Here is a 27944-nt window from a genome sequence, read left to right as displayed (position 1 = left end):
GTAGTCTGTGTTGTGGAGTGGTAATGTCAGGTTTAGTCTTCCTCATTTTCATAAAAGCTCAACTGTGAACTCAATGAGACAAACAAACGAAGGAATCACTGAGGAGCACTTTTGGACCCAGTCAGAGGTATGAAATTATGCGACTGTTTGGCTGCACCCACTTTCACATAAATATGCATTTTTTGCATTAGCCATATAATTCATCATCTGCTCCCTAATCTGTAGATTTGAACAAAAAAAACCTTGTTTCTAGCTCAAATGGCTCAAACATTACCAAAAATGCAGCGACAAGTGTGACAGCATGTTGGAAGGCCCTTTGCAAACCTAGAATGGTCACCTGTTACTTATTGCTAAATGTGGGTGTTAAATTGGTACTAATGGTGTGCAAGCCACCTTTGCTTCCTTCTGCGCCTCTCTCTGCGCTTCTCTTGCCTGTTTCTGCATTTCAGTTGCTTCTTTCTGCACATTTCATTCTTTTTCTGCACTTCTCTTACCTCTTTCTGTAAGTCTCTTCTATTTTCTGCATCTCTCTTGCCTTTTTCTACATGTCTGTTGCCTCTTTCTGCACCTCATTTGCTTCTTTCCTTCCCCTCTTGCCTCTTTGTATACCCTTCTTCCCTCTTTCTGCACCTCTCTTGCCTTTTTCTGTACCCCTCTTATGTCTTTCTGCACCTTTTTGCCTCTTTCTGCACCCCTGTTACTTCTTTCTGGACTTCTTTTGTTTCTTTCTGCCCATGACTTGCTTCTTTCTGTACCCCTCTTGCCTCTCTCTCCACCCCTCTTCCCTCTTTCTGCACTTCTGTTGCTTCTTTCTGCACTTATCTTGCTTCTTTCTTCACCTCACTTGCCTCTTTCTGCACCCCTATTGCCACTTTCTATACCTCTCTTGCCTCAGACTGCCCACCTGTTTCTTCTTTCTGCACCCCTGTTGCCTGTTTCTGCAACTCTCTTGCATCTTTCTGTAGTTATCTTGCCCCCTTCTGCACCACACTTGCCTCTTTTTGCACCTCTGTTGGTTCTTTTGCACTGCTCTTTCTGCACCTCTCATGCAGATTTCTACACCCCTCTTGCCTCTTTCTGCACCCCTTTTACCTGTTTTGCACCTCTCTTGCCTCTGACTGCACCTCTGTTCTATCTTTCTGTATCTCTTTTGCCTGTTTCCACAACTCTCTTGCCGCTTTCTGTGTTTCTTTTGCCTCCTTCTGCACTTCTGTTGCTTCTTTCTGCACTCTCTTTCTTCTTTCTGCACCCCTGTTGCTTCATTCTGCATTCCCCATGCTTCTTTCTACTCCTGTCCTGCTTTTTTCTCCTGTTGCCTCTTTCTGCATTCGTCTTCCATCTTTCTGTACTTCTCTTGCTTCTTTCTACACCTCTGTTGTTTCTTTCAGCAGTTCTCTTGACTCTTTCTGCACTTCTCTTGCCTGTTTTTCTGCACTTCTCTTGCCTCTTTTTGCACCTCACTTGCATCTTTCTGCATCCTGGTTGCCTCTTTCTGCACCCCTCTTCTTTCAACTCTCTTGCTTTTTTCTGCACCTTTCATTCCTCTTTCAACACCTCTGTTACTTCTTTCACCACTTCTTTTCCTTCTTGCTGCACCCTCTTGCCTCTTTCTGTACCTCTCTTGCCTCTTTGTGCACCCCTCCTACCTTTTTCTGCACACCTCTTGCCTCTTTTTGCACCTCTGTTGGTTCTTTCTGCACTGCTCTTTCTTCTTTCTGCACCTTACTTGGCTCTTTCTGCACTTCTGTTGCCTGTTTCTACACCTCTGATGCTTCTTTCAGCAATTCTCTTGCCTCTTTCTGTACTTCTCTTCATTCTTTCTGCACCCTTCCTGCCTCTGTCTGTACCTCTCTTGCCTCTTTGTGTACCACTCGCACATGTTGCTGCACTCCTCTTGCATCTTTTTGAACCTCTGTTGGTTCTTTCTGCACCCTCTTCCCTCTTTCGGCACCACTCACGCCTCTTTCTGAACCTCTGTTGTTTCGTTCTGCACTTTTCTTGCTTCTTTCTGCACCCTTCGTGCCTCTTTCAGCACCTCTGTTGCTTCTTTCTCCACTTCTCTCCCTTTTTTCTGCACTCCTTGCACCTCTTTCAGCACCTCTGTTGCTTCTCTCTGCACTCCTCTTCCTTCTTTCTGCACCCTTCGTGCCTCCTTCTGCACCTCTGTTGCCTCTATCAGCACCTCTGTTAGTTCTTTCTGCACTGCTCTTGCTTTTTTCTGCACCTCACTTGCCTCTTTCTGCAGTTCTCTTGCTTCTTTCTAAACCTCTGTTGCTTCTTTCAGCAATTCTCTTGACTCTCTCTGTACTTCTCTTGCTTGTTTATGCACCTCTCTTGTGTCTTTCTGCACCTCTGTTTCCACTTTCTGCACTTCATTTGCTGCTTTCAGCTCCTCTCTTGCCTCTTTCGGCACCTCGTTTGCTTCTTTCTGCACTTCTCTTGGTTCTTTCTGCACTTCTCTTGCTTCTTTCCACACCCCTCTTGCCTCTTTCAGCACCTCACTTGCACCTCTGTTGCTTTTTCTGCAGATCTCTTGCCTCTTTCTGTACCCCTCTTTTCTCTTTCTGCACCTCTCTTGCCTCTTTCTACACCCCAATTCCCTGTTTCTGTACCTTACATGCTTGTTTCTACACCTCTCTTGCCTCTTTCTGTACCTCTGTTGCCTCTTTCTGAAATTCTCTTGCTCTTTCTGCACCCTTCGCACCTCTTTCAGCACCTATGTTGGTTCTTTCTGCACTGCCCTTGCTTTTTTCTGCATCTCACTTGCCTCAACCTGTACTTCTCTTCCTTCTTTCTGCACCCCTCCTGCCTCAACCTGTACCTCTCTTACCTCTTTGTGCACCCCTCCTACCTTTTTCTGCACCCCTCATGCGTCTTTTTGCACCTCTGTTGGTTCTTTCTGCACTGCTCTTGCTTCTTACTGTACCTTACTTGTCACTTTCTGCACTTATTTTGCTTCTTTCTATGCCTCTGTTGCTTCTTTCAGCAATTCTATTGCCTTGCTCTGCACTTCTCTTCATTCTTTCTGCACCCTTCCTGCCTCTGTCTGTACCTCTCTTGCCTCTTTGTGTACCACTCGCACATCTTGCTGCACTCCTCTTGCATCTTTTTGAACCTCTGTTGGTTCTTTCTGCACCCTCTTCCCTCTTTCGGCACCACTCACGCCTCTTTCTGAACCTCTGTTGTTTCGTTCTGCACTTTTCTTGCTTCTTTCTGCACCCTTCGTGCCTCTTTCAGCACCTCTGTTGCTTCTTTCTGCACTTCTCTCCCTTTTTTCTGCACTCCTTGCACCTCTTTCAGCACCTCTGTTGCTTCTCTCTGCACTCCTCTTCCTTCTTTCTGCACCCTTCGTGCCTCCTTCTGCACCTCTGTTGCCTCTATCAGCACCTCTGTTAGTTCTTTCTGCACTGCTCTTGCTTTTTTCTGCACCTCACTTGCCTCTTTCTGCAGTTCTCTTGCTTCTTTCTAAACCTCTGTTGCTTCTTTCAGCAATTCTCTTGACTCTCTCTGTACTTCTCTTGCTTGTTTATGCACCTCTCTTGTGTCTTTCTGCACCTCTGTTTCCACTTTCTGCACTTCATTTGCTGCTTTCAGCTCCTCTCTTGCCTCTTTCGGCACCTCGTTTGCTTCTTTCTGCACTTCTCTTGGTTCTTTCTGCACTTCTCTTGCTTCTTTCCACACCCCTCTTGCCTCTTTCAGCACCTCACTTGCACCTCTGTTGCTTTTTCTGCAGATCTCTTGCCTCTTTCTGTACCCCTCTTTTCTCTTTCTGCACCTCTCTTGCCTCTTTCTACACCCCAATTCCCTGTTTCTGTACCTTACATGCTTGTTTCTGCACCTCTCTTGCCTCTTTCTGTACCTCTGTTGCCTCTTTCTGAAATTCTCTTGCTCTTTCTGCACCCTTCGCACCTCTTTCAGCACCTATGTTGGTTCTTTCTGCACTGCTCTTGCTTTTTTCTGCATCTCACTTGCCTCAACCTGTACTTCTCTTCCTTCTTTCTGCACCCCTCCTGCCTCAACCTGTACCTCTCTTACCTCTTTGTGCACCCCTCCTACCTTTTTCTGCACCCCTCATGCGTCTTTTTGCACCTCTGTTGGTTCTTTCTGCACTGCTCTTGCTTCTTACTGTACCTTACTTGTCACTTTCTGCACTTATTTTGCTTCTTTCTATGCCTCTGTTGCTTCTTTCAGCAATTCTATTGCCTTGCTCTGCACTTCTCTTGCTTCTTTCTACACCTCTGTTGCTTCTTTCTACACTTCTCTTGCCTCTTTCTGCACCTCTGACTTAAAAGTAGTTTTGATCTCCCTGCCCTATTATGTACTAGGGCCTTACAGGGGAGGTCATGCCAATCACAGGGGTACCCCAACCCATTGTGTACCCTAGTGTATGTAGGTATTTTCACTGTATTCTAAGTGTCTTTCAGGATAGCACTGGCTCCGGGACTGGTTAGTCAGAGTCAGTTACCACCAGTACCAGTCAGCAAAATGTTGTTGGCACAGGATGACTTTGCAACAAGGCCACTTTCTGCACCTATGTTGGTTCTTTGTACATATCTCTTGCTTCTTTCGGCACCTTTCTTCGTCTATCTGGACTTCTGTTGCGTCTTTCTGCATTTCTTTTGCTTCTTTCTGCGTGTTTATTCCTCTTTCTACACATGTGTTACCTCTGTAAGAATAGTTAGAAATTAGAATTAAAAAATCTTTGAAATTCACTGAAAAAAACATAGGTTCAGGCACGTTATAGTTAGAAATTAGCATTTAAAAAACCTTAGAAATTTACTGAAAAACCATAGGTTTCAGGGACGTTATAGTTAGTTGGACATTTCACTCATACAAAACCAGAGAAATTCAGCCGTTATAGTTGGTTGAGCTAACTATAACTCGCGCCCCCTCAATGCACTGCTGATGAAGTCACATAATACATAATTCATGACATGTTCAGTCACATCATTGATGACGTCACTGATGACATCTCAAATGACATCACTGATGACATCATCCAAGTGATATTCTGATACACCTCCTCACACCCTAATATAACCTTTGAGACACCCACTCTAAAATACAGACTACCATTTTCGAAACCATAGACACACCAATACCAGTTACTGCAAACCCACTCACTCACTGATTCCTAAGTCTATACACACATCCACTCATTCACCAATACAGTCACTCATATATGCAGTCACTCATCAATACAGCACTATCATTTGCACTCAGACACCTATACAGACACTCACACACCACCACTCATCCATAGACTTACTCACACACCTAGTCAGTCACGCAAAGAATCAATCCCACTCCCATTTACTCACCTATTCAGTTATACACACACCACCTCGCTTATTCATACAGATGCTAACACATACTTACTCTCTTTTACAATCACTGATACAAGCACACACTCATCCATGCAGCCACTCTCACAATCACTCACTCTCACATATAGTCATTTATATACTCCAACACTCACATATACCTCCTTTCACATATGTAGTTATTCACACATGTACCACAGAGACATCCATTCATTCACCAACACACCCATACACATACTAACCCACCCATACAGCTCCTCACAGATGCACTCTTGAACCCATACACCCAGTGAATCACCCACTCACACATCCATGCAGTGAGTCACGCACACCACACCCACCCACACAGACACTCAGACACCCACACAGATACTTAGACAAGCAATCAATAACCCATATAGACACTCATGTAGCTACTCACCAACCCATGCAACCACTTCCACACCAATAGACAGACTGATACAGATATTCACACAGTTTAGTCACTAACCCATGCATTCAGTAAGACACGTTTAATCACTCACTTATACAGTCAGTCACACACCTACTAAATCATCCATTCAGACAGTTATACACCCACTCATTCTTCAATACACCTTGGCCTAGATATATATAAAACATATTTAAACTTTGCAGAAACACACAGTCACTGGATGATGTCATCAGTGATGTCATCAGTGATGTCATTTGGTCACTGATCATGTCATGAATGATGTAATATGTGACGTCATCAGCAGTGCATTGTGGGCGCGAGTTATAATTTGCTCAACTAACTATAAAGGCTGAATTTCTGTGGTTTTGTACGAGTGAAATGTCCAACTAACTATAACGTCCCTAAGGTTTTTTCAGTGAATTTCTATGGTTTTCTAAATGCTAATTTCTAACTATTATGTCCCTGAAACCTATCGACCCCCAACTCCCTGGGTCTCATGTTAAAAATAAACGGGGAGCTTTGCGGATCCCCCAGGCCCCAGGGACCACCTCCTCCTCAGGGCTACAATAAACATTAAACAAGGGGTCCGTGAAAAACCCCAGCCCCAGTGGCCACCACCTCCTCAGGGCAATTGCTTGTTTTAAAAGAGGAGGGGGACCATGGGGCCCCTCTTCTGGGGCCATATACAGCCCCGGGGTCCACCACCTCCCCAGGGCCAACCCATTCAGATCAAAGGAGAGTGGCTATGGGGCTCCCTTCCTTGAGCCATATGTGGCCCTGGGGCCCGCCACCCCCCAGGCCCGGCTCCTGCTATGTCCCGGGGTGCCCACTCCAGGGACAAAGCTTTTGCTTTTGCTTGGCAGGAGCTTTGACAGCTCCACCAAACAAAAGTAAACACTCTGTTTCCAACAAGCAGGAGCTGACAAACAGCTCCCGTTTGCTGGAAGTGCAGGTTTCATCTCTTTCCCTACCCGCAAACATGTAGGCAGGGAAAGAGATTAAACTATTGCTCTTGCACACAGGGAGCTGCATTTCTAGCAGCTCCCTGTGTGCAATAACAATGCCAGCTCCTGCAGGAGGCGGAGATCTGGCTGGGATCGTGTGGACATAGAAGCTTCCACTGCGGTACCCAAGATGCACCCTGGGTACCTTGGGTAGGCTCCAGGGTACCCAGGGTAGAATGGCCAGGCCAGGCCCCGGGGGGATGTGGTCCCCGGAGCCAAAATCAACCCAGAGAGGCCATTGATTTGTGACTGGCCCTGGGGGTGGGGTTCCTGGGCCGAAATTGGCCCTGGGAGGAGGCCACGCAGCCCCCCTCCCCCATTAAATTTCAGCAAGACCCCAGGGGAGAGGCTGCAAACTCCATGTTACATCAGGCATTGAGAGACACCCCTTCCAAAAAAGTGCTTTATAATTATTCAACACTTTCATCTTCTGCTCATAGTGTTTGTGTCTAGGTTTAACAATACCAGCAGCCTACATTGGCAGTCTATATTTATATATGTCATGGAAGTGTAAACCACTGTGATGTGATTTGTGTGAAAGCTACAGCAGTGACCAAAATCCATTTGTTTTTCTTGACTGAAACACATCTTGCATTGGGCTGCACTGTTGTCACGAATAACGCCAGCGCTTTCATCAGGGAAAAACTGTTTTCAACACTACCACATCACTTAGAGCAATCTAGGCAAGCTATTCTCTCCTGTAAATCAGGCTCGCCTCTCGATGCCTGCCCTCCAAATATTTTACACGCACTGGTGGATATTTTCAATCCCACCATTAATCAGATCATAAATGCTACCTTTAGATTAGCCAAAATGCCCGCTAGCTGGAAAACTGCTGTTGTAAAACCGCTTCAAAAGAAGAAACTTTCAGATTCCAAGATCCTTTCCAATCTTAAGGCCTATTTCACTGTTGCCATGTCTAAGTGAAATTACAGAGAAACTCGTCAATAACCAACTCAATGATTTCATGGAAGAAGCCAACATACTACATCCTAAACAATCTGGCTTCCGAGCAGGTCATACTACGGAATCAGTGCTATTGTTCTCCGCTGAATCCCCAAAAATTGCCTTGGATCAGGGAAAGGACGCAGTACTGGTTCTGTTAGATTTGTCAGCGTCATTTGACACGATCTCTCATGATATCTTGAGAGACAGACTTGCTTGCAGTGGAATCACAAACAATGCTTTGGCTTGGTTCACCTCTTTCTTAGAAAGTAGAAAACAGATTGTAATGCTGGGAGGATTTTGGGGCATATTAACAAGGGCTTTAGCTCCGCTTTTTTGGCTTTAAATGCCAAAGAAGCGGAGATAAAAATATCGCCCTATCAACAACAGGGTGCTAACATGCAAAATCGCAGGTTAGCACCCTTTTTCACTACGCTTCCCTTTGCATCTCTAATGAGATACAAAGTGGGTGTTCCAGAGCAAAATAAGAGGAGAAATGTCGCGACATTTCTCCTATTATCAAGCTTCACGCTAACCCTGTTAGAGACAAAAAAAGCAGCGCTAACCACGGTTAACGCTGCTTTTTTACGTCTGCTAATTTTCAGACTTAGCCATGTAATCCAATGGGAGGTGTATTACATGGCTAAGTCCACCATGGGCTATCAACAAGGATATCCCTATCCTTGTAGTTTTATCGCTGCATTACCAGCGATAACGTTATGTTATGTTATGTTATGTTAAATAAATTTATAAGGGCGCAACTAACACCATTAGGTTTCTTGGCGCCAAAGTAAAGAGAGCAGAAGATAGTGCAAAGGCCGTTTATTGATAAGATTCTGTGAAAAGAAAAGTTTTAAGGGCAGATCTGAAGCTGGGGTACGAAGTGGTCAATCTCAGGGACAAGGGGAGGGAGTTCCAAAAAGTGGGGGCCAGGAAGGAGAACTTGAGCCCGCCGTGTTTCTTCCTCTTATATCTAGGGATGGAAAGCAAGACCATTTGGGAAGACCGGAGAGTGCGGGAAGGGACGTAGGATTGAAGAAGGGAAGAAATAAAGAGGGGGCCCTGGCCGGCTTGAGATTTGTAAATGATACAACCCAGTTTGAACTTACAGCGGGCGGCTACAGGGAGCCAATGAAGGCTCTTCAGGAGGGGACGGACATGATGATCTCTAGGGAGGAAGTGGATCAGGCGGGCAGCCTGATTCTGGATCAGCTGAAGCCGCCTGAGTTGGTAGGCTGGGATGCCTACATAGAGCGCGTTGGCGTAGTCTAACCTCGATATTACAAGCGCCATCAGGGCCAAGGTAAGAGCCTCGGAAGTAAGTAGCCGGGAGATTTTCTTAATTTTCCTTAATTGGAAGTGGCTGGAGGAGACTACCGCGCTAATCTGGGGCGTCATGGAGAGATTACTACTGATGGCGACTCCCAGACTTTTAACACAGTTGGCGGGGCTAGGTGGACTGCCAAGGCTGAGAGGCCAAAAAGAAGAATCCCAAGGGTTGAGGGGATCCCCGACAAGAACGAGTTCGGTCTTGTCGGGGTTGAGCTTCAGATGGTTTGAGCTCATCCAGTTGCTGATAAAGCACAGGGTATTTTGAAAGGTGGCAATAACCTCCCAAAATGCCGCTATCGCTGGATTTTTTATCGCCTAGGCGGTTAGCGTTGTTAATAACGCGATAACCAGGCGATATTATCCAGCGATAGCGGGCGTTAAAAAACATTAACGCTAAGCGCCCTTAGCGTTAATTTTCCCTGTTCCTTGTTAATATGCCCCATAGATCACAAGAAAGAGAGTTGGCATCAGGGGTTCCTCAGAGCTCGGCCCTGAGTCCAACACTCTTTAATCTCTATATGGCACCCTTGCTTTTTCTGATGGACACATACAATGTTGAGTGTATCGCTTATGCGGATGACACCCAACTGATCCTTACAGTGGATAAAAACTCAACAGTGTCTGAAGAAAAACTTCACCACTGTTTAACAGCAGTGTTGAACTGGATGAAGCTAAACCATTTGAAATGTAATGGCTCCAAAACAGAGATCATGCTGTTTGGCAAGAATAATGTTTTTAGACCAGAACAATGGTGGCCTTTAAATTCAGCACCACTCCCGACTACAGTGGACACTGTAAATAATTTGGGAATAAAATGTGATCATACTTTATCCTTCCACAAGCAAGCTCTTGCTGTGGCTGGTACTTGTTTTCAAGTAATAAAAACTATCAGAAATATTTTGATCTACTCCCAATGTCGGCTAAAACAACGGTGGTAGCAGCTTTAGTGCTATCCTGTTTGGACTACTGTAATAGTCTCTACGCATTTCAATCTCCAACTATCGGCCCATTTCACTCTTGGTGGCTCTCTGATATATCGCCCCCCTGGTTCTGCTGCGAACTTTTTAGCATCCTTTGGCGAGGCTTTGGCAGAGCGCGCTTTGAGGTTTTCAAAGTTTGTTCTCCTTGGGGATGTTAACATCCACCTTGACGGTAGCGAAGAGGCAGATTCTGTCACATTTCTTGACGCGCTACACCTTGTAAACCTTTCCCAAATGGTCCTGTTCCCAACTCATCAGGGTGGTCACACTCTTGATATGATTGGCACTAATTTCCCTACCTCGGTCATGAAGCCGCGTCCTGTGGCATGGTCGGATCATTTCCCTATCTTTTTTTCCTGGGCTTTACAAGACTCTTGGAAACCGGCTAACAGTAAACGCCCGCCCCTCTCAAAGAAGGTGGTTTCTACTCAGCTCAGCCTCGCACTTGAGGCTTCTCGGCCCTCCTTTGGCACAGACTTGGAAGTTAATGTCACTCAATTCGATAAGTGGATCTCTGGTGCTGTGGCGTCGACAGCTGGGCCGGTTAAGCTGAGAAGAGAGGCTCCTTCCAAGCCATGGTTTACTCCCTTGCTGAGGAGTCTTAAGCATACCTGCAAAGTGGCAGAGAGGTCTTGGCGTACCGGTGGATACCTATACCTTGATAAAGTGCTTCTCAGATCTAAAAAAAAACTCTATTATAGAGCGATTAGGGAGGCCAAGGGCCTGTACTATGCTGCCCGCATTGAACGGGCTAATAATAACGCTAAGGAGATCTTTTCCATAGTGCAGAGTTTCCTAGCCCCTAGTGCCCAGGTAGCTGTGGCCCGGGTTTCGGATGCCTGGTGTAACACTTTGGCATCTTTTTTCAAGGACAAAATTATTAGCATTCATGAGACATTTCGACCTTCAATGAATTCGGCTAGTCCTGAGCAAGTCCCCATCCTGCCTAGGGCTTTTTCGATCAGTAGCTTCTCAGAGTTCTGTCCGATTGATTTGTCCATCTCCCTCAAAATTCTTAAAGCCCTTTTTGTTTGTGAGAAGGCGGTCACGTTCCAACTGACTAATTTTGTCGAGGCGGCTGGTGTTCTTTATCCGGCGCAGTCTGGCTTCCGTGCCACCTACAGTACCGAATCCGCTCTGTTGGAGGTTTCGGAATCCATTCGAGAGTGTCTGGACGCCGGCGGGAAAGCAGCATTAATACTGCTTGATCTCTCGGCGGCGTTCGACACGGTGCCTCACGCCATGCTCCTCGACCGCCTCTCTGACATCGGAGTATCTGGGAAAGCTCTGCTTTAGATCAGCTCTTTTTTGGAGGGTAGGATGCAGCAGGTTTGGCTTCCCCCATGTGCCGCGGTCCCTTTGAGGGTTACTACAGGGGTACCGCAGGGGTCATCACTTAGCCCTCTGCTTTTTAACATCTATATGACTCCGCTGGTCTCTCTGGCGGAGTCTCTGGGGGCTAAAGTGATGGCCTACGCGGACGATACCCAATTGCTGTTTACTTGGAAGAGGGTGGACGACTCGGTGGTTAGACCTCATCAATGTCTATCTTCCGTCTTTCAGTGGCTGGCCAATGCACAGCTGAAATGTAATGAGGCAAAGTCAGAAGTCTTGCTATTCGGCTCTTTTTCCTCTGAGTTTAGATCAAGACTCTGGCCCTCCGGCTTTCCTTGTCCTCCGGCGATCAATGGAGCTGTTAAAAATCTTGGCGTCTGGTTCGACGAAAACCTGAACTTTGCCTCTCACATAAAAAAACTTGCTGGCACTTGTTTTGGGCTTTTGAGGAGTCTTAAGAAGTTTCTACCCTTGCTCCCAGTTAGGGACAGAGAGACGGTGGTGCGTGCTTTGCTTCTCTCCCGCCTCGATTATGCTAATGCACTCCTGGTAGGATGCCCGGGCTACCTTGTAATGAAACTGCGGGTGGTCCAAAATTCGGCAGCCAGACTTCTGGGCGGCCTGTCCCCCTGGCAAAGCGTTCGGGCTCAACTTCGGACACTCCATTGGCTCCCCGTTGAATCTCGTCTTAAATTCAAAATGCTTTCCATTGTTCAACAGGCCCTTTATGGTCTGGGCCCCAAGTACCTGCAGGACAGATTCTCCTTTTATATTCCTAGGAGACAGTTGAGGTCATCCTCTTTGCTGCTTATGGAGATCTCTACATTTAAGCGTGTACGTATGGGGGCAATTCGTTTGCTCGCAGAGCCTGCCTCGCCTGGAACTCTCTTCCCTAGTCTTTGAGGGCTATTTGTGATCCGCACTTGTTTCGAAAATCCCTGAAGATATTGCTATTTTGATTGATATCTGTAGTTTGGCCGCCTTGTTTGTTGTTAGCGCCGGGACACTTCCGAGTAGCTGTGCGCTCAATAAATTAAAATAACATAACATAACATAACATATGCAGGAACCAACAAGAAAGTATTACAAAGACTACAGGTGGTCCAAAACGCTGCAGCAAGGTTGGTACTTAATCTGCCTAGTGATACCTCCTCTGCAACTGCACTGAAAACCCTTCATTGGCTGCCCATCCATAAGAGGATTCTGTTCAAGGTTCTTACCATTATCTATAAAACAGCAAACAATATCGGACCAGAATATCTTAATGTTAGAACTAAGCCATACATCACTCAAAGTACCTTATGGTCATCCTCAGAGAACCTCCTAATAACATCTAAATTTAAACTTAAAACCAGGGGCAGCAAGACACTGGTAGCCATAGGGACAAAAGCCTGGAACTCCTTGCCTACCCAACTCAGACATACACAAAATGAACTCAGTTTTACGAAGTCCTTAAAAACATGGATTTTTGGTATTCCAGAGAACACAGCTTAGTTGGAGACCCAATGCTCCTGAGAAATAAACCCAGAGTTTCACAATTAACCCGAATGCCTTTACATTCACGCTCATTCACACAAGAAAAATGTAGTACATTCACACAGAATCCTGTCTTTCCCGAGAACAGCTAACAGTCTGTTCTACTACAGAATTATGACATATGTTAACAAAGCAGCGCTTACCTCTCCTTTGTCCTTCTAACAAGCTCAGAGAGTACCTATTACCTTTCCAGTGATAAGCGTTATCGGAATGCCAGTTGGATCCCTGGTACCTAAGACCAGAACTTCACAGGTAACCTTTACTATCATACACTCTTCTCTCACACAGTAAATGTCTCTAATGGCAACACACGACGATGCTACCAAATCGAACCCAGACAATGCGTCGTGCAACTTCAATTGTCACACGTTTCCCCTGTGTACCTACAGGGCAACAACAATTCCGTCTTTCCCGAGAGCAGCGCTTACCTCTGCTCTACTACGGAACTGTTACAAACTTCCGACTTCCTACATCCCAGAAGCCGTGCAAACAACATATAACTCAACGTAACTCAACATAGAGTGTTAGTATATAAATCAATACCGATCAATAACCAAAAATCAATAAGCAATGTACAAGCAATAATCACCAAACCAAAACAATAACAACCATCATCCTGCTACCAGAAAAACTGCTCCAGCGTGGAGAGCAAAATCCCTCCCTCCGTCACTGACCAATGATCTCACATACACAAACTATCCATACGTTCGCTGGTGGGGCCCATAACACCAACATTCACTCACCATCAATCTGTGTTTCTTAGGAGGCGATTATCTTCCAAACGCTGACATGAAAGGAAATACCACTTTTACACTAATGAGTGACAAATCTATACAACCTTCTGATACTCATTAGGCCCTGAACTTCACCTTTAGTATTCCTCTCATAAATCGGGATGGATCAGTTAGTTGCAGGTTTAGATTGATTTCTTATTCTCTAATTAACCTTTTCGTTAACACATTTTCAATGAATAAACAACCCAACTCATTTCTGTAGTTATTCAATTTCAATTTTTATCTAAATAATGCAAATTAAATAGTTCATTAAATCAAGTTGCCATTCATATTTACCTATTCTGGCTAATTGTCATCCTCTATGTCAAATCTGGCAGTCTCGCAAATCTATGCCCATCAAATTTAGTAAATTCAGTTCATCAGGAGTTTGGGCATTAATTCAGTCCGTCAAAGATTCAGGGAAACAGCTGTCCTGCAGTGTCACCGTCCTCTTCATCAGCATAACGTCAGGAAATCGAGAAAGGCCAGAAACTAACCCGCACCAACCTCTCTCTTCTACCATAATTTATAGTAAAATCATTGACAAATTGTAGCAAAAACGGGTCTTCAAATGTTCTGATTGGTCAATCGAAATCGTCTGACAGGATTCCCACCAAAATAATGTCTCTGAGGTCATTATTCTTGCTTGTTCCGGTTTTTAGAAGCACGTTATTGTTCTTTCTGAAAAGCTGGCTTGCTTCCCGGGATAACCTTGAAGGGTACAGTCTGGTTAGGGTCATGACGAGGCCACTGTAACTGGCGTCAGCGCAGGCGCACTTCACCCAAGCCTCGTTCAGCGTCGACAGTCGGATTAGGTACCAGAGGCAGCTATTTTGTGGCAGGCCCAAATGATCAACTTAAGCAAAAGAAACACAAAACGTAATTAATACATAGAACTGACTAAATAAATGTTATTCCCTCACTACTACACATATGTGTGTGTATTTATCTAGCAATAAGCGACACTCAAGCGGGTTAATACTTACAAAATAAAGCACAAATCACGAATACATCACAAAAGCGACATATATCATGCAATATTCTAATTGTCTATCATTAGTATGCGTACAGAATTTAGTATACGATTTAATAAAGTCATGCAAAGCAATCCCACGTGTATTTCAGTCATTAATAAGGTTGATTAGTTATTTCCACTTCAATCCATTAATTCGATTGTAATTAATTAATTAATCTAATTAGATAACATGCAAAATGGGGTGGGTATACAACATTTTTGCATTACCCGCTCCAGCACCAACACCACCCAAAGGTATTGGAGCGCTATTAATTAGCACCAGTTACTTTTTTTTGTACTGATTTATGTAGCGCCAATACCGTACGAAGGTATTGGAGCACTTTACATTAACACCAGTTACTTTCTTTGTGCAGTTTTACATAGCACCAACACCACCTGAAGTTATTGGAGCACATTACATTAGCACCAGTTACTTTACACAAAGACACATTCATTTTTGTAGGCACAGCGAGATTAAGTGATTTGCCAAAAATCATGGATGTTAAGATTATGCAGAAACTCAAACCCGGTTTACCAGCTCCATAGTCGGCAGCTCTGATCTTTAAGCCACATCCTATCCCAAAAGGATGCCATATCATCTCCCTGCCCCTGCCTCAGTTCCACATTTTATGTTATGGATAAATCACTCAATCTCCCTGTTTCTAAACATGACATGAATTGGCAAAGCCAGTAGGTGTAGCCTATGTGAAATTTGTTGTTTTTAGGCCTTGGCTAGACAACGCATGGACTGCTTGGCTAGACAGTGCATGCGCTATCTCATAGAGACGTGTTGTGTTCTATCTGTGGGCTTAGAGGCCGCTCATTTCTTGCCACTGGTAAACTTCAGCGTCGCTCTCATTTTCTTTGATGCCATTCGTCATGGCACGTGGGCGTCATGCACCTTTTTTGCAGTTGGCCCTTCCATAGCGCATGGACAAGGTACATGTCTCCTTACACTGCTCCCAGTTTGCGCAGCTATTTTTTCATTGTTTTCAAGCACTCCATAGGAGTACTTGTGTTGTCATGCAGTCTCCCTTGTACACATACACACATACCACTAAAATGCATGTGCGTATACATAAACAAGTACATTTCTTAAAAAGTTGTTAGTACACAAACAGCGCTTGTTTTTTTAGCAAGATCTGATGGTATTGGAGCACTCACTCCATCCTCCATGTTGCCATAGCGGGAACATGAGTTGATGGTATTGGAGCGCTTTTAGTGCTCACCGGTTACATTCCACAATGAGACATTTATTTTTGTTGCTGGACCTGCTTCAATTAAGGTTTTTTTAATCTCTTCATTGGTGCTTCCTCCCGCCCTCTCCCGTCATTGCTTTCCCATCTCCCCATGCTTCCCTGCTTGACCCGTCCCCTCACTACCTCATTCATCGCTGCAGCTTTTATTTTTTATTTCAGTTCCAAAGGTATTGGATAGCTTGTTTCATCCTCTGTCTTGCCATAGTCTCGCTTGTACACATACACACAAACCACTAAAATGCATGTGGGCATGTACATAAACAAATGCATTTCTTAAAACGTTGTTAAAAATGAACAACACTTGTTTATTCTTTTTGTACAATCCAATGACATTGTAGCGCTCACTCTGTGCTCCGTCTTGCGATAGCACAAACATAAGCCAATGGTATTGGAGCGCTTTAAGTGATCACCAGTTACTTGCCACAATGACATATTATCGTTTGTTGCTGATCCTGCTTTAATTAAGGTATTTTATTTACCCCTTCATTGTTGCTTCCTCCCGTCCTCTCCCGACCTTGCTTGAAAATCTCTCCATCCCCTCCTACTTCCCTGGTTGACTCGTCACACCACTACCTCCCTCGTCTCTGCTGCTTTTATTTTAAATTTTTTGGCACAATGTGATGGTATTGGAGCACTTATTCCGTCCTCTATCTTGTCATAGTGTTAACACCAGCCAATGGTATTGGAGTACTTTAAATGCTCACCAGTTACATTACACAATGACACTTTTATTGTCATATGCAGGGGGAAGCATAAGTGATTCGCCCAGAATCACAAACTGTTTAGCCAACCCCGAGATTCGAACCTGGTTCCCCAGTTCCCCTGTCGGCAGCTCTGGCCATTATATCACATCAATGCTTCAATTCAAAGCTCCTTGACTGTTTCTCACTATTGCTTCCACATTTGTTCAGCAAGACCATGTCAATACCGAACAAGCATTGGAAAAGCAACACGGTACATTAATCTCCAACCGAAGGACTGTGATGAAGAGCGGCCGCTTATTATAAGTTTTTTCAACTCTATACATTTCAAGTTCTTTCACCTTCGAAGTGGGAAAAAGGAGAGCGCGAGCGCACAAATATCGGGACCCATTGGCATCGTTCCCCCACGTCCCACCTATGTACTGCAGCGCAGGCGCCATCTGGCAGCGGCAGTAGTAATACACAATCTGAAGGCCTCTTTTTTTTTTGTTTGCAGATTTTATATAGCATGAACTCGACCCGAAGGTATTGGAGCGCTTTACATGAGCACCGGTTACGTTACACATTCAGGCACGGGGAGATTAAGTGATTTTCCCAGAATCACAGGATTCACTCAGGATTCAGCGTGCCCCCTTCCTCCCGCTTTGGGGCCCACTTTGCGGCTGCCCGAGGCCACCGCAGGAGGCCACTCAAGAGGGCAGCCCTCTAGTGGCATCAGGCACCCCACAACCCCCCCCCTATGAGGGCGCAGGGACCTTGGCGAGTCCCCTTCATGGGCGCGGGCAGTGGCGCGTCATGCCCTTGCTGGACACACCGTCTCTTTTCCCGCTTGCCCTAATGCAGTTTGGCGTGCCCCGGGGATCTCAGGAGCTGACTGCGATGAGTGTTCACCCCCCGTTCCCCTTAGGCAGGGCTGCTTAGCCCGGCCATCGCCTTGGCGGCAGTCCGTCTGGGGGGGTGGGTAGTCAGCTCCCGGGGCATATGGAGCAGCAGCCCCTGCCAGGGCCGTGGGCAGAGCAACCGGGATCCCCTCCATGGTTCGATGTTCAGCGGAGTCGGGTCCGGACGTTATAATGTGGCCAAATGGTCTAAGGCGCTAAAATTAGTCTACAGTCTTTCTGAAGGCGTGGGCTCGAAACCGCCGCTCCCACCTTTTTCAGCCCGCTCGAGCCGGATATTGCGTGTGTTGGGGAGGGTGTCATGTCTCTGCTCTTTCTCTTGAGTTGTGATTCATTCTCTCACCATACTGCTATTCCACAGTTGAATAATCTATCACAGTGTGGTCCGCTGCTCTTCCTACTTTGCACTTTCTCTCACTTTGTATTTTAATTAACCTCCTCACTCACTGGAGTTCGAGGTTTTAACTTACATTATATTTGTAATTGTTGGCCATGTTTCAGCAAATATCATGTTTTAATTATTTGATAGTGCATTATTGTCTGGCTGCACTCCTGTTAAGGTTTTAATTAGGTGAACAATAAACGATTTACTTTCTTACTCACAGGGATGCGCATTAGATAAAAAAATGACCAACAAAAACAGTTTACATTGATAAAAAACAGTTTACATGAAAATACTATTTTAGTCTTCCAAACTGTCTTCTATGTCTACCCCGGTAGTCTGATTAGTACCTCTTAGTAACCTCTCTTTGTCACCACAAGAGGTCGCTGCCCTGCCTGAGATGGAACTCGCAATGTCAGGCTTTCTGGCACAGAGCCACGTGCTCTGCATCTTCGGCTCAGTGGTAGAATTACTTTACATTGTGTCTCCACTGGACATAAACAACCTTTATAAAGACTGTTATTAAAATGTCCTTGAGAAATGTTACCATGTGCCAAGGCCGCGGTCCGTTCTGCACACCGCCGGGAGGCCGAGCAGGTCTTATCTCCGGAACAGGGCTGGGTTCGCCTACGAGTCGGGATAGGGTGGGCTCACCGGGTGGCCATTAGCTCTCGCTGGACATGCGGTGTCCGCCGGGTCTGGTGACTCGCGGGTGTCAGGATGCTCTGGTTGAGCTGGGGGCATGATTAGACATCATCTTTACTCAGCCATATCTTCTGAAGTGGTGACGTCAGCCTCGTGAGGCCCCCGCCTTCCCCATCCCCTGGTCTGCGGAACCCCCGCTGGTTTTCTAATAGGCAATCCTTTCCCGGGGCCCCGACCTGCGGGGTGCAACGAGCGTCGGAATGTAGGCAAAGGGTTCGAAGCCCATTCCTTACCAGCTTGTACCTACCCAGGGGCCACGTTGGCATAGGAGATGTGAGCGGTTGGGTAGAATCTGTTTCCTACCTTGGGTCGTCGTGTCCTGATAGTTACCAGCGTTTGTGGGGGAGGAAAAAAAGAAAAAAAAAATGTGGGACCCCCGTTAGGGCCCTAGAGGTACCGGTGGCACGGCGGATATGAACGCAACAAGACTGGTCATTACCACCAAAGCGGGCTCACAGTTTAAGAAATGTAGCCAGGCCCAGTAGCCCGAGTGAGCGCTGACCCGTGCAACTGTTTGGCCGGCTTGCTGCCAGCTCAAAAGCCCGACGCAGCTTCACACGGGATGCCCCCCCCCTCCATGTTCTCGCAAGCGGTCTGTGGGTAGGACAACCAGGAACCCCTCCGCACTTAATGGTGAAGCTCCGGTCCCAGGTTGCGCAATGTGTGGTGGCGCGGTCAGGTGAATTCACGGTCCTGCGGTGATCGGCGGCGAGCAGGGGTGCACAAGAGCAAAGCAGGGCTGCAGCCTATGTCAAAGCAGCCGGTGTCTCACATGGATATTGCACAGCATTTCCCAACTGTGGCATTTGCCCGCCACCACTGGGCTGAAAAAATGTATTATTTGAACCTTTGACTGGTCCCCAGACTGGGATCGCCTGATCTGGTGGCTAAGTGGACTAATGCGTCCACCGGAGTTCCCTGTATTTTAGCTCATGGTCACAGGTTCAAATCCCTGCCTGTCATCCTTCTGAGGTCAATTAAAATGAGAACCATTGAGTTGGGTAACAATAAACATCTGTTATTTGGCGCCAGGATACCCTTGGGTGAACGTGCTCTTTTAAGCGGTCCGAGTCACACGGGTGCAGGTTTTGCCCCTGGCAGCTACGCGGACTCGGGATTGCCTGGTCCGGTGCCTGTGCCTCGCTGGGTTCGGATCTGCTGATGTTTGTCAGATAGCTGGCGCGTGCATACCGCCGGCCGCCACCAAAGTGCAACGGGAGTTGCTTTGTCTAGGTTGACCAGATGCCCAGATTTGCTCGGACAGTCCCGGTGTTCCACCGGCTGCCCGGCAGATTTCGTTGCATTCTGGCTCATGTCTTCTTCCAGTTTGACAATATGCCCCGGTTTTGGTTCTCTAGATCTGGTCACCTGAGCGTTGTCCAGCTGGGCGCCCCCAACTCTGCTTAGGAGCACCCTGCCCTCGTGCTGGGCCGGGTGCACACCCGGCAGGGCGTGAAAGGCTGCCTCCGCCCTGGTGACCGGGCATGCATGGGGCGGCATATGAGATTGTGCGGCCCCTGGGGGATCTCCATGATTGCGCAGGAGAATAAATTGAGTTCCTGCCCTACGGGGGTCGGTGGTACGAGCACGTCGCCCGTATAAAGTGCCCAGGGGGAGTCTATATGCAGTTGTTCAGTGAATAATTTCGTAATTTGTCCAATAAAGCAGATCTTGAAAACTGTCCTCAGCAAATTCCAGGACTGGCTACCCGAGTCGGTCACACAATATACGTAAAACGCTGCAGCTCCGAGGCAGGGTCGTTATTTTGTTGTCTAAAGATATCAGGTCATGGAGTGCAGTGTTATCGGTGTGGCATATCATGCTTACCCAGCGCAGGCGGATGGAAACGTGCTCCGTGCAAGTGAGCCAAAATTTTCTAAGGTCAGCTCCAGCTGGTTATAATCACAGGAACGTTGAGTGTCAAGGGAATATAATGTATACCTCTGTCCCTAGGTATCTGTCAAAAACCTGCAAACTTGATAGACACTCTGAAAAGGTACTCTTTTAAGTGCTTTAGGGAAACTCATTGGGAGAGGTAGTGGCATAATGGCCAAAAGTGCTGACTTTGGCGCGGAGAATCCCGGTCCGAGACTCAGTGTCAGCCCAACATCCTGCGAGTTTGAGAATGCAGCTAACCCCCCTGTCGTTGCTGGGCCAACAAGGTCCTTGTGCCGCCAGGGGATATGGAACATGTGTACATCGCTCAGGCGCCTCCAAGCCCGGAAATGCGCACAAAAGCAGCCTTAAACCTTGGTGGTCTTAGAGTTTCGCGTTGGTCTAATGGGTGTAATTACTGATATCGATATGTCTCCCTCATCTTCATTGTTTTATTTTGCTCGCAAGAAAGTGTCAGTCATAGTCCTATAAATGTCGCTCATAGTTGCACTGAAATGATGAAAGTGTCACACATAGCAAACGGAATACTGGGCAGCTAGCTCTTGGTTGGCTATGCAACTGAGTTAGAATTGTGGCTTATTTATCTGATGCAAATAGAAGCTTTGACTAAGCCAAAATATGGACTTGTTGTAGGTGTTGTGCTCCTTTTGTATTAAATATAGGGATGCACTGGCATAGCAGCAAAATACCAGGCAAGGGCAAGGCACAGCTTTTTTCAGCACGCTTGGGGGGCGCTGACGCATTTAAAAAACATCATCCTCAAGGTTTGAGGTCAGAAGTGCATTTACTTGTAATAAACAGAACACGCCAGGTGTTAGGAGGACAGATAGGGTGTACATTAACTCTAGACACTGGCACCGTTTAAAACGATTAACAATTCGTTTATACAGTTATGGCTTGAAGAAAATGGTAAAAGCAAGGTGATGTTTGTAATGCAGCCAAACTTGGATTTAGTGTCGCTACACTGTACCAGGGCGTCAGTGTGCTTCTAACCTGTGAAACTACTGGAGATGCTTTCAGATCTGTAAAAGGAGTCCCTTCATCTATCCCCATAGAGCACACCGAGTTCCTATCGATCGCTGTTGCGATGCTGTTGCGTTCCCACTGGCCTCGAAATTAAAGCCTTTGGTATGACAGTGGCTTCTTTGTGGCCGCGATTGTATTGTGACAGAGGTACCAGAGATTTGTATAATTATCGGAAATTCACTGATCACTATCGTGATGCAGTTGTGTTCCTAGAGATCTCTATTGTGACGGCACAGAATTTTCAATGCACCCTATTGCGATTTGCATGTTTTGGGACTTTTCCAATGTGACGTCATTGGATTCCAGGGATATTCAGAGAGCTCCGTTGCAGCTCTTAGGACAACGCTCTGAGTGCAGCTGACTGGGCCCACCCCTAAGCCAGGCTTAAGGATGACGCTTGTCTCCAGATTTGCATGTATGTAGCGCGCGCGTATGCGGATTCTAGTTTTGCACAATACTGGGCGTCACTATGTATGTGTTGCCACGAACAGCACAAGGTCAGAAATTGTATTTTACTCTACCTTCATTTGGCATTGCGGTACGTCTGCTTTGGTGGTTACCGGACAGGGTGCCCTGGGTGGGGCAAATCAGTATATCAGTTGGGGTTAATTATTGGTGCTCCAAACCAATTTGGACTGCCAGGGTGCCATTAAGCATGAAGACCACTTGGGGTACAGTCTCTCAATTTGGCTGTTCATGAATGAATAATGTCTTCATTCACTAATTCCAATAAGGGGCATCGCTCTATCCTTCCCAGCAAGGGAGACCTAAGCGGGTAGTTATGTCCTTTACTTTAAGGAGCAATTCTTCCAATGCTTTTCTCCATAGAACTATTCTCGCCAACTTTGTTTCTGTAGTTGGATGGTGCCTTTGTCCCAAATGCATCAATATTTAACTGACTATCGGGTGACTCGCTGTGCACTGGTCCTTGTCCAAGACCGTCCCATGGCGTCCAAATTAATCGTGGACCATGTAGGTTTCAATTGTTTTTAATATCAGTTTTGCCTGGGCAATCAACCCAATCGGTGTAGCGAGTGACCACCCAGTTAGTAATTGTTTGCCTGCCCTATACTAGCGCTCTTGCATGTCAGTGGGGACAAGGTGGGTCGCTCCAGGGAGGTCCACCTTCTTTTAAGTTTTGTTGGTTTTGAAGTAGGCAGGAGCTGTACTTCTCATCTCAGGTGGCTTTGAACCGTAGCGGGCTCTTCTGGGAGGTGGCACGGCTGTGTCCGGCTGTCCATTTGTTGGCATTATGTTAATGTGGTGTTCTAATGTAGTATTATGCCTGGGTGGCAAGGGTGGAATTCGCCAGAATTGTGGCTTCAGTGATCTGATACAACTAACAATCATTGTTAAGCGACTGGTACTGGCGTGTTGTAGGGTAGGTGTAGCGTGGCCTTGTATTATATATCGCGAGGCAATGTCAGAAGCCGCAAAACGCCAGCCGGCAGCACACTAAACTTAGCACCTACCCAAAGCTTAGTCCTTTAGGAGGAACACCTGCTGGCACCATTTAGTAACAGTTACAGATATACACTGGGGGGCATTCTTCTGCAACCAAGGGCAGGTTTCAGGTCGCTTCAGTTAAGACATATTCACCCGCACTTTAGCGAGGGCAGCAGGCTGGTGGTCATCTGACAAGCATGCGGTGGTGCTAAATAGTCCGGTAAACGCTTCATTTGAGCCATATGTTGACAGGGTATTATTGACCATTCAGCATTATAATACTTAGGAAAGGGCATGTATTTGCTCTGTATGCTCCTGCATGGTTCCCACAGACTTGTCTGCCCCCTGGTTTATCCGTCTATGGGTTAGAACCTGAGACTCGTAGGGGCATCTCCTGACTCGGTGTCCCAAACACGTTGATAGTCAACGCTGGGGTAGATGTACCATGAAGGGTCTGATTACTACTTGGGTTTTCCCTTATTTTTGTGGTCAAACTAGATGGGAGCATTAAGTCTACATGCCTTCTGGAGGATCCAGCTTTCCTTCAATTCAAGTATTGGCAGTTAGCGATAGTTATGTCAGCGTGTGGGTAACAGACACCGGCTCTTCAGCAACATCGTGCCCCGGGGGCACGCGCGCTGACAAACACAGAGCTTCAACCACAGGGGTTCCAAGTAGCATAAACCAGTAAATAGGTCTAAGAGGTGTGTCTCTGGCCTTTCAGCTGTCCGAAGCCAACTCCATTTAGAGGTACGCCCAGGTGAAAATTGGGTGCTTCTTAAGGTTGTCATGACCAATGCGGTTAGTGGGATCTCCCAACGGGTCCACTTCAAGTGTACTGCAGCTAGCATGTAACAGGGAACCTGGGATTCCAACACTTTTACCACGCTTGGTGGGGATGCGGTCAGCCAACATAGTGTGCTGCTGTCCCAATAATTGGTGTAACAAGGTGTCAGGCACAATGGGCTACTATGTCAATAGAACACTTAGCACGTCCAATGTTCAACTAAACCCAAACTTTAACTAAGCGGATAATTTTCCCTGCCGGGGATGCTCCGATTTGGCAGTGGGTACCCCCCCATCTGGGAATATTCTAGGGTGGGGTAAAGTAGGACCCAGTCAATCCTCAATGTTAGGCACCATATTACAGACAGTGCGTACTGCCTAACTCAGACAGATTATCTAAGCTGGCATGCCTGAGGGGTCCACCTCAGAGGGAACTGAGCGTGCAAAATTCCCACAAGGAATAAGGGATACATGGTAAGGGCCGGTGGCCCCCCCGTGCCCATTATCACACACTCCTAGCCATGAACACTCCTGTGCGTCATGATTTAGCATGCATAGGGACTGTTCTAAGGTTAAGTATAATCTTTCTCGCCATAATAGCCAAAGCAGACAGGCGGGTTGGGGGAGGGGGTCACCTAGCAAGTGGGCTGCTGTCCCATAGATGGGGCACGCAGGTGTTCAGGCACACATGGTGCTAGAAGGGCAGTGGCTGGTTAGATCAGCAAACAGATGGGGCAAGGTGGGCCACAGTGTCTTAATTCTTTCCGCCCACAGTTGTCACGGGGTGGAGTCATGTGAGGCAGTGGAACTTTCACGCAGAAGGGTGAATAGTTTATTGCACTAGTCACAGGCCAAAGCTGATACAGGCTAACGCCTAGGGCTATCGTGAGATAGATGGGGTTCATTTATCACCGGTAGGGATGTAGCCCTTTCTTCTAGACTTGCCGGAGGCTCTAGAAAGGAGAGGTTGCAGGTAAGACCATAGCTGTTTTGGTGGGGGGCTCTGGTGGCGACGGTGGCCACCTCCAGAGCTGTGGCGGAGTTACAGGGCGATCTGGAAGCAAATGGGTACCGAAGGGTACCACTGCACTGCACCATAGGGGGTGCCAGAGCCCGGAAGCCTCATGGGAGGTTCCTGGAAAACCATGTCGGCGCCCCATTAGTCCTTCGGGCGGTTGTGGGCCTGAACAACCGGGGGCTTGCCTTGCTACGCTCCGCCCTGAAAGGGGCATGAGTAATAAGGGACCATGTGTCCCGTGATCCGGGAAGAGGATCACCAGAAGGGGCAGCACAGATGGGGTTCGCCCCAGTGCTGCTTGGCTCATCAGGTGGCCCAGATGGTTGCCTGCCCTTGGATCGCCTGTAAGATAACCCACCATATTACATAACGTTGTATGTAATAAACCTGCATCATTTTTCCCAAAACGAAATCTGTGTGGTGTTTACTTATTTGCATGCATGCTATGTGCTTGGGGGTGGGGAGTGTTGCCATGATGGTGCTATGTTTATTGCCACCAACATGTTGCCACAAGCCGACACTGTTGGCAAAGAGAGGAAATAGCCTGCCTGCAGCCAGCGGTGGCTGCCTTGAGGGGCACTGGGTTTCACTTATTGCCCCGTACATGCTGCGAGGTACGTACATCTCTGCAAGAAGGATTTCTATGCTGGGCAGCAGCTTAGCTTACTACACGTTGGCTGCCTTGAGGGGCACTGGGTTTCACTTATTGCCCCGTACATGCTGCGAGGTACGTACATCTCTGAAAGAAAGATTTCTATGCTGGGCAGCAGCTTACTACACGTTGGCTACCTTGAGGGGCACTGGGTTTCCTTCCTCTCCTCTGGGTGTTTTACCGTCTTTCCTTTTGATCTGTGATAAGGCTGTGAGTGAACAGTTTATTGCCCTGAATGTGCATGTTCTTTCTTCAGCCTCTGGAAAGGGCAGGTTTAATATTGTGGTGAGAACTTTGAAATTCAGATAGACAACCATATTTCCAAACATCAGCAAGGCAACCTACACGGACTCTGTACCCGTTCACACCCCCGAATGCCGTACTGCTAATAAACATACATTGTTATATTTCCCATTCTCAGATGGCATGTCTCTACATTTTTGTTTTCAATGGACTTCTGATTGTTCTTTAATTGGTGAGCGCTACAAACACCATGGCAGGAATACAGTTGGGGGATTGCTACTGCCCTCAAGGAAAGAAAGTTTGACCACAGGATTGCACGGTATGGCTTGTTTTTAGTAAGTTTCTACAGTTGAGGGGCCTCCATCAAACATGTCCATGATGGGTGCACAATGTAACAGTGCTCCATTTGCGTCCCATCCCGCACAGCCCTCCACTATGTTTGCGAGAGTTTTCTGCTGCCTTTAATTCAGACAGATTTCCATTGAGGGATGTCGCACACTACAGTTGTTGAATTCAGAAGAAATACAATGATAGCATTGGTGTCTGTTCTTACAACTGAGATGTGCGTGTCTAGATGTGTTTCCCTTTACTTGTCTGTGTGATGGTTAATTGAAAATATGTTCCTCTGTGACTGTCAGACTGTCCATATTAGTTTGTCCTTCTTACTCTGTGACTCTGTCTGTCTGTAGTTGTGTGGTTGTCATAATGTGTGTGCTGTCCTTTACATTCCTTTGCACTGAATTAATGGGGTTGTATGTATTCAGTGTAGGTTTGCAACTGTTACCGTGTCTGTGTGGGTGCACACTTGCATCTGTACGGTTGCGTGCTTGCAGCTGTCGCCCTGTCTATTTTTGTGTGCACACTTGCGTTAGTCGCAGTTTCTATGCACACTTTCTCCTGTCGCCATATGTGTCTGTGTGCACGCTTGCATCGGTCTCTGTCATATGGACTCTACTTTCCTGGTTCTGTGGTCGTGATGTATTTCACTCAGAGAAGATACGTTTCTATATTTTCTAACTCATTTTGAATGTATTTTTGTGGAGCACTCAAGCTGAGTTCATGGCTGAAACAAAGCAGGCACTGAGCAGCAGGCTCACAGCGTACCTCGAAGCCTTTCTGCTGGTGTAGACTGCCATGGTGTCGACTAAGAAGTGAGTGCGCTTCAGCGGAAGCTGCAAAACTGAAAATCAGCATAATGCAGGAGAGACTAAATATGCTGAAGCTATTAACAACTTTATATAGCCAAGAAGTCCCCTGCTTCACATAGATAACCTCATTGAGCAGGCACCACCCATCTTTACAGTGTGGACCCCCTTTTTACACCTCCTTTCTCTCCCTGCCCCCTCCTCCTTTCCAGTGCATGCCCCTAATCGTATGAGTTAATTTCCCTTACCGCTTCTATTTCTGTTCAGTCCTTCTCTCTACACCTTCTTTCACCTCTGCCCCTTTGCAACATTGTTTCCTCTCTTCCCAGCCCTATACTGTCCACCTCACATCCTGCTCCTCTCTGATGACCTTCTCCTTTCTCTTCACTATTCCCTTTTTAGGTCTCGCCTGACCCAGCGCATGCGCTGGTCTGGCGAGACTTATTGAGAGGGCTCCAAAAAGTGTTACCAGGCCAGCCTAGAGCTACAGTTCATGTGCGCTGGCGCGCGCGTCGCGCTTTACCGCGATTACTTTCACTTTCGCGGCCGCTTTGATGTTTGATCGCGATCACTTTCGCGGCCGCACGACCGCTTTGATGTTCTCCGTGAGGCTTCAATAGATTGCAGCAGTTAAAAAAAGCATTGGCATAGCCAATAGGTCTCGCTTTTTGGACCTTATAAGTGTTTAGTTATGCAACTGTTGCATGGCTAAACACTTATAAGGTCCCAAAGGCGAGACCTATTGGCTATGCCAATGCTTGTTACTCCAGTCTCTCTCTCTCCCTTTTGTCTGCTCCACCCACTGCACATACTTTCTCTCCACTCAACTTATTTTTCTCAGTTCACCTTCCTCTCTTACTCATTTTCACCCTGTTATTTATTTATTTTTTTGCATATTTATATAGCGCGAACTCGACCCGAAGGTATTGGAGCGCTTTACATAGCACCGTATTTACATTACACATTCAGGCACGGGCAGATTAAGTGATTTGCCCAGAATCACAGGATGTGGACGCGACCTCGAGGCTCGAACTCTGGTTTCCAGCACGAAAGTCGGCAGGGTAGCCGACGGACCGTTGCATTGTTAACCTTCACTCCTCTCTTCCACT

The sequence above is a fragment of the Triturus cristatus genome, chromosome 6 (genome assembly GCF_964204655.1).
Source record: "Triturus cristatus chromosome 6, aTriCri1.1, whole genome shotgun sequence".
NCBI lineage: Eukaryota > Metazoa > Chordata > Amphibia > Caudata > Salamandridae > Triturus > Triturus cristatus.
Note: the sequence above shows the minus strand (reverse complement) of the source record.